Below are 11,361 nucleotides of genomic sequence, written 5' to 3'. Positions count from 1 at the left end.
GGATTCATATTCTGATTGCCTACATCACCTTGCCCTAGTGCTAAAGAGGTGCTAAGAAACCAACCTGGTTTTAAGCTGGGAGAAGTGTCACTTTATGGTTACTGAAGGGGTGGTTCTTGGTCATAAGATCTCTAAAAAGGGTATAGAAGTGGACAAGGAAAAGGTGGAAATAATTTAGAAATTGCCTTTGCCATGCAATGTCAAGGCAATTAGAAGCTTTTTGGACATGCTGGGTTCTATAGGAGGTTTATTAAAGAATTTTCAAAAATTGCTAAACCTCTCAACAACCTACTTTGTTTCAAATACTCCCTTTATTTTTGATAGAGAGTGTATGTTCGCCTTTAATGAACTTAAAAACAAACTTTCCTATACACCTATTATAGCACCACCTAGCTGGGATCTACCCTTTCAATTGATGTGTGATGCATCTGATTTTGCTGTTAGTGCTGTTCAAGGACAGAGGAAAGATAAGCTAGTACATGTTATCTACTATGCTAGTAAAGTTCTCAATGAGAATCAAAGGAACTACACCTCTACAGAGAAGGAACTTTTAGCCATAGTCTTTGTCTTTGACAAATTTAGATCATATCTTATTGGCTCTAAAGTCACTATTTTCACTAATCATGCAGCCCTCAAATATCTGCTGACCAAGCAAGAATCCAAGCCTAGGTTGATAACATGGGTCTTGCTACTTCAAGAGTTCAACATAGATATAAAAGATAGAAGTGGGGTAGATAATAAGGTGGCTGACCACCTATCAAGAATCCCATATGAAGAGGATGAAGCACAGCAATTTGATGTGAATGAAAGCTTCCCTGATGAGCAGTTGATGATGATTCAAGAAAGCCCTTAGTTTTCTGATATCGCCAACTTCAAGGCTATTGGGGAGTTGTCCACCAACATCAACAAGTACATGAGGAGGAAGCTACTTAATGATGCTAAACACTACATCTGGGATGCGTCCTACTTGTTTAAAAAAGGTGTTGATGGAATCTTGAGGAGGTGTATTTCACAAGAGGAAGGGCAAGAAGTGTTGTGACAATGCCATGGATCCGCATATGAAGGCCACTTTAGTGGAGAAATAACTGCAGCCAAGGTGCTGCAATATGGGTTCTTTTGGCCAATAGTATTCAAAGATGCAAAGGAATTAGTGTCAAGGTGCAATAAATTCCAAAGAGCTAGCAATCTACCCAAGAAAAATAAGATGCCACAATAGTTCATCCTAGAACTTGAGTTGTTTGATATATGGGGAATTGACTTCACGGGTCCCCTCCCTACCTCATACTCAAATAAGTACATTCTAGTGGCAGTGGACTATGTATCTAAGTGGGTGGAGGCCATTGCAACCCTATCAAATGATAATAAGGTAGTCATGACCTTCCATTCGGAGGAATATCTTTAGCCGATTTGGAGTCCCCATAGCCCTTATTAGTGATGGAGGAAGCCATTTCTGCAATAGACCAATAGAAGCCCTCCTCATGTGATATGGAGTGAAACATAAGGTTGCAATAGCTTATCACCCTCAAACAAGTGGACAGATAGAGATATCCAATATAGAGTTGAAATGAATTCTAGAAAAGACTATGTGAGCTTCAAGAAAAGACTGGTCAAAGAGGCTAGACGACGCTCTTTGGCATATAGGACAGCCTTCAAAACACCAATTGGGATGACCCCATATCAGCTGGTGTATGGGAAGGCATGTCACCTACCTTTTGAGCTTGAACACAAAGCCTTTTGGGCACTAAAGTTACTAAATTTTGATAGTAATGCTACTGAGGAGAAAAGGATCTTGCAACTGCAAGAATTAGCAGAAATCAAATCTCAAGCATATGAAAATGCCAAAATCTACAAGGAGAAGGCAAAGAAATGTCACGATCAAAAGCTTGCAAGAAGAGAGTTTATAGAAGGTCAAAAGGTGCTGCTATACAATTCAAAGCTCAAGTTATTCCCAGGGAATCTTAAGTCAAGATGGTCTGGACCCTTCACAATCCTCAAGGCGTCTCCCTATGGGCATGTAGAGCTTATGGAGGATAAGACACAAAGGACTTTTACTGTCAATGGACACAGGCTAAAGCACTACTTGGGAGATTCACTGGATGAGCAGAGAGTGTGCTACAACCTCAACTAAAGATGGAGGAATGTCAAGCTAATGACATTAAAGAAGTGCTGGTTGGGAGGCACCCCAACATTCATATCCTTTTGATTTTCTGCTTTCTAGAAGTAGTTTAGGATTGTTGGTTGGTGCGCGAAATTGTGAACAAATACTTTTTCACAACTCTCATAATCCCCGGTCATGAACCCCAAAAACTTGGTAGCTCAATACCATGGCATTACACAACTTCGCACAACTAACCAGCAAGTGCACTGGGTCGTCCAAGTAATAAACCTTACGCGAGTAAGGGTCGATCCCACGGAGATTGTTAGTATTGAAGCAAGCTATGGTCATCTTGTAAATCTTAGTCAGGCAAACTCAAATAGTAATGGTGATGAACGAAAATAACACAAAGGTAAAGATAGAGATACTTATGTAATTCATTGGTAGGAACTTCAGATAAGCGCATGAAGATGCCTTCCCTTCCGTCTCTCTGCTTTCCTACTGTCTTCATCCAATCCTTCTTACTCCTTTCCATGGCAAGCTTAAGCAAGGGTTTCACCGTTGTCAGTGGCTACCTCCCATCCTCTCAGTGAAAGCGATTGCATATGCTCTGTCACAGCATAGCGGAATTCATCTGTCGGTTCTCAATCAGGCCAGAATAGAATCCAGTGATTCTTTTGCGTCTGTCACTAACGCCCCGCCCTCAGGAGTTTGAAGCACGTCACAGTCATTCAGTCATTGAATCCTACTCAGAATACCACAGACAAGGTTAGACCTTCCGGATTCTCTTGAATGCTGCCATCAGTTCTCGCCTATACCACGAAGATTCTGATCTCACGGAATGGTTGGCTCGTTTGTCAGACGAGCACTCGGTTGTCAGGCGATCAACCATGCATCGTGCAATCAAGAATCCAAGAGATATTCACTAGAGCCTTGGTTGCTTGTAGAACAAGAGTGGTTGTCAGTCACCTTGTTCATAGGTGAGAATGATGATGAGTGTCACGGATCATCACATTCATCAAGTTGAAGAACAAGTGATATCTTCGATAAAGAACAAGCGGAATTGAATGGAAGAACAATAGTAATTGCATTAATACTCGAGGTACAGCAGAGCTCCACACCTTAATCTATGGTGTGTAGAAACTCCACCGTTGAAAATACATAAGAACAAAAGTGATCATTGGTTTCGGTCCCAGAGAGGGAACCAAAAGAACCAAGATGAAAATACAATAGTAAAAGGTCCTATATATAGAGAACTAGTAGCCTAGGGTGTACAGAGATGAGTAAATGACATAAAAATCCACTTTCGGGCCCACTTGGTGTGTGCTTGGGCTGAGAAATGAAGCAATTTCGTGTAGAGACTCTTCTTGGAGTTAAACGCCAGCTTTTATGCCAGTTTGGGCGTTTAACTCCCATTTAGGTGCCAGTTCCGGCGTTTAACGCTGGAAATTCTGTAGGTGACTTTGAACGCCGGTTTGGGCCATCAAATCTTGGGCAAAGTATGGACTATCATATATTGCTGGAAAGCCCAGGATGTCTACTTTCCAACGCCGTTGAGAGCGCGCCAATTGGGCTTCTGTAGCTCCAGAAAATCCACATTGAGTGCAGGGAGATCAGAATCCAACAGCATCTGCAGTCCTTTTCAGTCTCTGAATCAGATTTTTGCTCAGGTCCCTCAATTTCAGCCAGAAAATACCTGAAATCACAGAAAAACACACAAACTCATAGTAAAGTCCAGAAAGGTGAATTTTAGCTAAAAACTAATAAAAATATACTAAGAACTCAACTAAAACTACCAAAAACATACTAAAAACAATGCCAAAAAGTGTATAAATTATCCGCTCATCACAACACCAAACTTAAATTGTTGCTTGTCCCCAAGCAACTGAAAATCAAACAAGATAAAAAGAAGAGAATATACTATAGACTCCAAATTATCAATGAAACTAAGCTCCAAATTAGATGAGCGGGACTAGTAGCTTTTTGCCTCCGAACAGTTTTGGCACCTCACTTTATCCTTTGAAATTCAGAATGATTGGCTTCTTTAGGAACTCAGAATCCAGATAGTGTTATTGATTCTCCTAGTTAAGTATGATGATTCTTGAACACAGCTACTTATTGAGTCTTGGCCGTGGCCCAAAGCATTCTGTCTTTCCAGTATTACCACCGGATACATACATGCCACAGACACATAATTGGGTGAACCTTTTCAGATTGTAACTCAGCTTTGCTAGAGTCCCCAATTAGAGGTGTCCAGGGTTCTTAAGCACACTCTTTTTGCCTTGGATCACAACTTTATTTCTTTCTTTTTCTTTCTTTTTCTCTTTCTCTCTCTTTTTTTTTCGTATTCACTGCTTTTTCTTGCTTCAAGAATCATTTTTATGATTTTTCAGATCCTCAGTAACATGTCTCCTTTTTCATCATTCTTTCAAGAGCCAACAATTTTAACATTCATGAACAACAAATTCAAAAGACATATGCACTGTTCAAGCATACATTCAGAAAACAAAAAGTATTGTCACCACATCAAAGTAATTAAGCTAGTTTTAAAGATGAATTTGAAATCCTGTACTTCTTGTTCTTTTGTGATAAAAACAGTTTTCTTTTAAGAAAGGTGATGGATTCATAGGACATTCATAACTTTAAGGCATAGACACTAAGACACTAATGATCATAAGACACAAACAGGGATAAACATAAAGCATAATTTTCGAAAAACAGAAAAATAAAGAACAAGGAGATTAAAGAACGGGTCCACCTCAGTGATGGCGGCTTGTTCTTCCTCTTGAAGGTCTTATGGAGTGCTTGAGCTCCTCAATGTCTCTTCCTTGTCTTTGTTGCTCCTCTCTCAGTTGTCCCATGTTGGAACTCAATTCTCCTAGGGAGGTGTTCAATTGCTCCCAATAGTCTTGTGGAGGAAAGTGCATCCCTTGAGGCATCTCAGGGATCCCATGATGAGAGGGGTCTCTTGTTTGCTCCATCCTTTTCTTAGTGATGGGCTTGAGGTCATGCCTTCTCAGTTGAACCGGTTTCCTTCTTGAATCTCTCTTTTATTGAACGCCCTCTTCACAAATGTCTATGAGGACTTGGTCCAACCTTTGATCAAATTTGACCCTTCTTCATGGCCACAACTTCATAGAAGTGGTCTTGATGCATCCTTGAGATGAATCTCTCCATCTCCCTTGACTCGGAGGTGAAAGCTTTTGCCTTCCCTTTCCTCTTTTTAGAGGTTTCTCCGGCCTTGGATGCCATAAATGGTTATGGAAAAACAAAAAGCAACGCTTTTACCACACCAAACTTAAAAGGTTTGCTCGTCCTCGAGCAAAAGAAGAAAGAAGAGAGTAGAAGAAGAAGAAATGAGGAAGAGGGAGATGGTGGTGTGTTCGGCCAAAGAGGGGGAGAAGCGGTGAAGAGAAAGATGGGATTTGATAGGTGAAGGGTTTTTGGGGAAGAGGTGTTGAGGTGATTGGTGAATGGGGGAAGAAGAGAGAGAGTGGTGGTGGGGTCCTGTGGGGTCCACAGATCCTGTGGTGTCAAGGAAAAGTCATCCCTGCACCAAATGGCATCAAAATTCACGTTTTGAGCCAATTCTGGCGTTAAACGCCGGGCTGGTGCCCATTTCTGGCGTTTAACGCCAGGTTCTTGCCTTTTCCTGGCGTTTAACGCCAGTCTGGTGCCCTTTTCTGGCGTTAAACGCCCAGAATGGTGCCAGACTGGGCGTTAAACGCCCAACTGCTAAACGCCAGTGAGTTCTTCCTCCAGGGTGTGCTGTTTTTCTTCCTGTTTTGCATTCTGTTTTTGCTTTTTCAATTGATTTTGTGACTTCTCATGATCATCAACCTACAAAAAACATAAAATAACAAAGGAAAATATATAAAATATAACATTGGGTTGCCTCCCAACAAGCGCTTCTTTAATGTCAGTAGCTTGACAGAGGACTCTCATGGAGCCTCACAGATACTCAGAGCCATGTAGGAACCTCCCAACACCAAACTTAGAGTTTGAATGTGGGGGTTCAACACCAAACTTAGAGTTTGGTTGTGGCCTCCCAACACCAAACTTAGAGTTTGACTGTGGGGGCTCTGTTTGACTCTGTTTTGAGAGAAGCTCTTCATGCTTCCTCTCCATGATGATAGAGGGATATCCTTGGGCCTTAAACACCAAGGATTCTTCATTCACTTGAATGATCAACTCTCCTCTATCAACATCAATCACAGCCTTTGCTGTGGCTAGGAAGGGTTTGCCAAGGATGATGGATTCATCCATGCTCTTCCCAGTCTCTAGGACTATGAAATCAGTAGGGATGTAATGGTCTTCAACCTTTACCAGAACATCCTCTACAAGTCCATAGGCTTGTTTTCTTGAGTTGTCTGCCATCTCTAGTGAGATTTTTGCAGCTTGCACCTCAAAGATCCCTAATTTCTCCATTACAGAGAGGGGCATGAGGTTTACACTTGATCCTAAGTCACACAAGGCCTTCTTGAAGGTCATGGTGCCTATGGTACAAGGTATAGAAAACTTCCCAGGATCCTGTCTCTTTTGAGGCAGTTTCTGCCTAGACAAGTCATTCCGTTCTTTGGTGAGCAAAGGGGGTTCATCCTCCCAAGTCTCATTTCCAAATAACTTGTCATTCAGCTTCATGATTGCTCCAAGGTAATTAGCAACTTGCTCTTCAGTGACATACTCATCCTCTTCAGAGGAAGAATACTCATCAGAGCTCATGAATGGCAGAAGTAAGTCCAATGGAATCTCTATGGTCTTAGTTTGAGCCTCAGATTCCCATGGTTCCTCATTGGGGAACTCATTGGAGGCCAGTGGACGTCCAGTGAGGTCTTCCTCAGTGGCGTTCACTGCCTCTTCTTCCTCCCAGAATTCGGCCATGTTGATGGCCTTGCAATCTCCTTTTGGATTTTCTTCTGTATTGCTTGGGAGAGTACTAGGAGGGAGTTCAGTAATTTTCTTGCTCAGCTGACCCACTTGTCCTTCCAAGTTTCTGATGGAGGACCTTGTTTCAGTCATGAAACTTTGAGTGGTTTTGATTAGATCAGAGACCATGGTTGCTAAGTCAGAGGTATTCTGCTTAGAACTCTCTGTCTGTTGCTGAGAAGATGATGGAAAAGGCTTGCTATTGCTAAACCTGTTTCTTCCACCATTATTGTTATTGAAACCTTGTTGAGGTCTCTGTTGATCCTTCCATGAAAGACTTGGATGATTCCTCCATGAAGGATTATAGGTGTTTCCATAGGGTTCTCCCATGTAATTCACCTCTTCCATTGAAGGGTTCTCAGGATCATAAGCTTCTTCCTCAGATGAAGCTTTCTTAGTACTGCTTGGTGCGTTTTGCATTCCAGACAGACTTTGAGAAATCATATTGACTTGTTGAGTCAATATTTTGTTCTGAGCCAATATGGCATTCAGAGTGTCAATCTCAAGAACTCCTTTCTTCTGACCAGTCCCATTGTTCACGGGATTTCTTTCAGAAGTGTACATGAATTGGTTATTTGCAACCATTTCAATCAGTTCTTGAGCCTCAGTAGGCGTCTTCTTCAGATGAAGAGATCCTCCAGAAGAGCTATCCAAAGACATTTTGGATAGTTCAGAGAGACCATCATAGAAAATACCTATGATGCTCCATTCAGAAAGCATGTCTGAGGGACACTTTCTGATTAATTGTTTGTATCTTTCCCAAGCTTCATAGAGGGATTCTCCATCCTTCTGTCTGAAGGTTTGGACTTCCACTCTAAGCTTACTCAATCTTTGAGGTGGAAAGAACTTTGCCAAGAAGGCATTGACTAGCTTTTCCCAAGAGTCCAGGCTTTCTTTAGGTTGAGAATCCAACCATATTTTAGCTCTGTCTTTTACAGCAAAAGGGAATAGCATAAGTCTGTAGACCTCAGGGTCAACCCCATTAGTCTTGACAGTGTCACAGATTTGCAAGAATTCAGTTAAAAACTGATGAGGATCTTCCAATGGAAGTCCATGGAACTTGCAATTCTGTTGCATTAGAGAAACTAATTAAGGCTTAAGCTCAAAGTTGTTTGCTCCAATGGCAGGGATAGAGATGCTTCTCCCATAAAAGTTGGGAGTAGGTGCAGTAAAGTCACCCAGCACCTTCCTTGCATTGTTGGCATTGTTGTTGTTTTCGGCTGCCATGGGTTCTTCTTGTTTAAAGATTTCTGTTAGGTCCTCTACAGAGAGTTGTGCCTTAGCTTCTCTTAGCTTTCGCTTCAAGGTCCTTTCAGGTTCAGGGTCAGCTTCAACAAGAATGCCTTTGTCTTTGTTCCTGCTCATATGAAAGAGAAGAGAACAAGAAAATGTGGAATCCTCTATGTCACAGTATAGAGATTCCTTGAGGTGTCAGAGGAAAGAAAAGTAGAAGACAGAAGTAGAAAATTCGAACTTATCAAAGAAGAAGGAGTTCGAATTTTGCATTAAGGAATAGTGTTAGTCCATAAATAGAAGGATGTGAGAGGAGGGAAGGTAATTTTCGAAAATTAAGTAAAAGAATTTTGAAAACATTTTGAAAAACATTAATTGATTTTCGAAAATAAGAGTGGGAAAGAAATCAAGTGATTTTTGAAAAAGATTTTGAAATTAGAAGTAAAAAAGATTTGATTGAAAACTATTTTGAAAAAGATGTGATTAAAAAGATTTGATTGAAAAGTTATGGTTTTAAAAAGATATGATTGAAAAGATATTATTTGAAAACAATTTTAAAAGATTTGATTTTGAAAATAACTTGGCTATCAAGAAAAAGATATGATCCAAACATTAAACCTTTCTCAACAGAAAAGGCAACATACTTGATTTGTTGAATCAAATCATTAATTGATAGCAAGTATCTTTGAAAAAGGAAAGAAATTGATTTTGAAAACATTTGATTGAAAATATATGATTTGAAAAAGATTTGATTTTGAAAAACTTTTGAAAACTTGAAAAAAATTGATTTGAAAACAAAATCTTCCCCCTTGTGCCTTCCTGGCGTTAAACGCCCAGAATGGTGCACATTCTGGCGTTTAACGCCCAAACTACTACCCTTTTGGGCGTTAAACGCCCAGCCAGGCACCCTGGCTGGCGTTTAAACGCCAGTCTGTCTTCTTCACTGGGCATTTTTGAATGCCCAGCTTTTTCTGTGTGATTCCTCTGCAGTATGTTCTGAATCTTCAATTCTCTGTATTATTGACTTGAAAAGACACAAATTAAAAATATTTTTGGATTTTTAATAATAAGGAATAATCAAAATGCAACTAAAATCAAATAACAATGCATGCAAGACACCAAACTTAGCAGTTTGTATACTACTGACACTAACAGAATGAAAATGCATATGAGACACACAAAAACACTCAAGTCAATTGAATTTAAAGATCAGAGCACGAATATTATCAAGAATTACTTGAAGATTCTTAAGACACATGAATGAATGCAATAAGAATAGAAACATGCAATTGATACTAAACTTAAGATGAGACTCTAGACTCAAACAAGACATATTTTTGGATTTTATGATTTTGTAAATTTTTTTTTGTGCTTTTTCGAAAATTAAGTGGAAAAAGGTATCAAAATTCTTAATGAGAATTCTAGGAATCATGCAATGTTAGTCTAAAGCATTAGTCTAAGGAAATTAGACATGGCCGGCCAAGCTTCAGCAGGACATTGCATTCAAGAGCTAAATTGATGAAGATCAATCAGCTTTGGTGATGATAAGAACATCACCTTGAAACACTAGAATTCATTCTTAAGAACTCTGAAGAAAAAATACCTAATCTAAGCAACAAGATGAACCGTCAGTTGTCCAAACTAAACAATCCCCGGCAACGGCGCCAAAAACTTGGTGCGCGAAATTGTGAACAAATACTTTTTCACAACTCTCATAATCCCCGGTCATGAACCCCAAAAACTTGGTAGCTCAATACCATGGCATTACATAACTTCGCACAACTAACCAGCAAGTGCACTGGGTCGTCCAAGTAATAAACCTTACGCGAGTAAGGGTCGATCCCACGGAGATTGTTAGTATTGAAGCAAGCTATGGTCATCTTGTAAATCTTAGTCAGGCAAACTCAAATAGTAATGGTGATGAACGAAAATAACACAAAGGTAAAGATAGAGATACTTATGTAATTCATTGGTAGGAACTTCAGATAAGCGCATGAAGATGCCTTCCCTTCCGTCTCTCTGCTTTCCTACTGTCTTCATCCAATCCTTCTTACTCCTTTCCATGGCAAGCTTAAGCAAGGGTTTCACCGTTGTCAGTGGCTACCTCCCATCCTCTCAGTGAAAGCGATTGCATATGCTCTGTCACAGCATAGCAGAATTCATCTGTCGGTTCTCAATCAGGCCAGAATAGAATCCAGTGATTCTTTTGCGTCTGTCACTAACGCCCCGCCCTCAGGAGTTTGAAGCACGTCACAGTCATTCAGTCATTGAATCCTACTCAGAATACCACAGACAAGGTTAGACCTTCCGGATTCTCTTGAATGCTGCCATCAGTTCTCGCCTATACCACGAAGATTCTGATCTCACGGAATGGTTGGCTCGTTTGTCAGACGAGCACTCGGTTGTCAGGCGATCAACCATGCATCGTGCAATCAAGAATCCAAGAGATATTCACTAGAGCCTTGGTTGCTTGTAGAACAAGAGTGGTTGTCAGTCACCTTGTTCATAGGTGAGAATGATGATGAGTGTCACGGATCATCACATTCATCAAGTTGAAGAACAAGTGATATCTTCGATAAAGAACAAGCGGAATTGAATGGAAGAACAATAGTAATTGCATTAATACTCGAGGTACAACAGAGCTCCACACCTTAATCTATGGTGTGTAGAAACTCCACCGTTGAAAATACATAAGAACAAAAGTGATCATTGGTTTCGGTCCCAGAGAGGGAACCAGAAGAACCAAGATGAAAATACAATAGTAAAAGGTCCTATATATAGAGAACTAGTAGCCTAGGGTGTACAGAGATGAGTAAATGACATAAAAATCCACTTTCGGGCCCACTTGGTGTGTGCTTGGGCTGAGAAATGAAGCAATTTCGTGTAGAGACTCTTCTTGGAGTTAAACGCCAGCTTTTATGCCAGTTTGGGCGTTTAACTCCCATTTAGGTGCCAGTTCCGGCGTTTAACGCTGGAAATTCTGTAGGTGACTTTGAACGCCGGTTTGGGCCATCAAATCTTGGGCAAAGTATGGACTATCATATATTGCTGGAAAGCCCAGGATGTCTACTTTCCAACGCCGTTGAGAGCGCGCCAATTGGGCTTCT

General features: G+C 40.6%; 1 non-coding gene across 1 annotated transcript; it reads left to right on the top strand.

Moving 5' to 3' along the window:
- The first annotated feature begins 7,735 nt into the window (after positions 1 to 7,735).
- Positions 7,736 to 7,843, top strand: LOC112804517 (small nucleolar RNA R71). Its single transcript, XR_003203130.1, has one exon. It is a non-coding gene; the product is annotated as a small nucleolar RNA R71 (small nucleolar RNA).
- Positions 7,844 to 11,361: the final 3,518 nt, after the last annotated feature.

The sequence above is a fragment of the Arachis hypogaea genome, chromosome 5 (genome assembly GCF_003086295.3).
Source record: "Arachis hypogaea cultivar Tifrunner chromosome 5, arahy.Tifrunner.gnm2.J5K5, whole genome shotgun sequence".
Taxonomy (NCBI): domain Eukaryota; kingdom Viridiplantae; phylum Streptophyta; class Magnoliopsida; order Fabales; family Fabaceae; genus Arachis; species Arachis hypogaea.
Note: the sequence above shows the minus strand (reverse complement) of the source record. Positions and strands in the feature narration are given on the sequence as shown.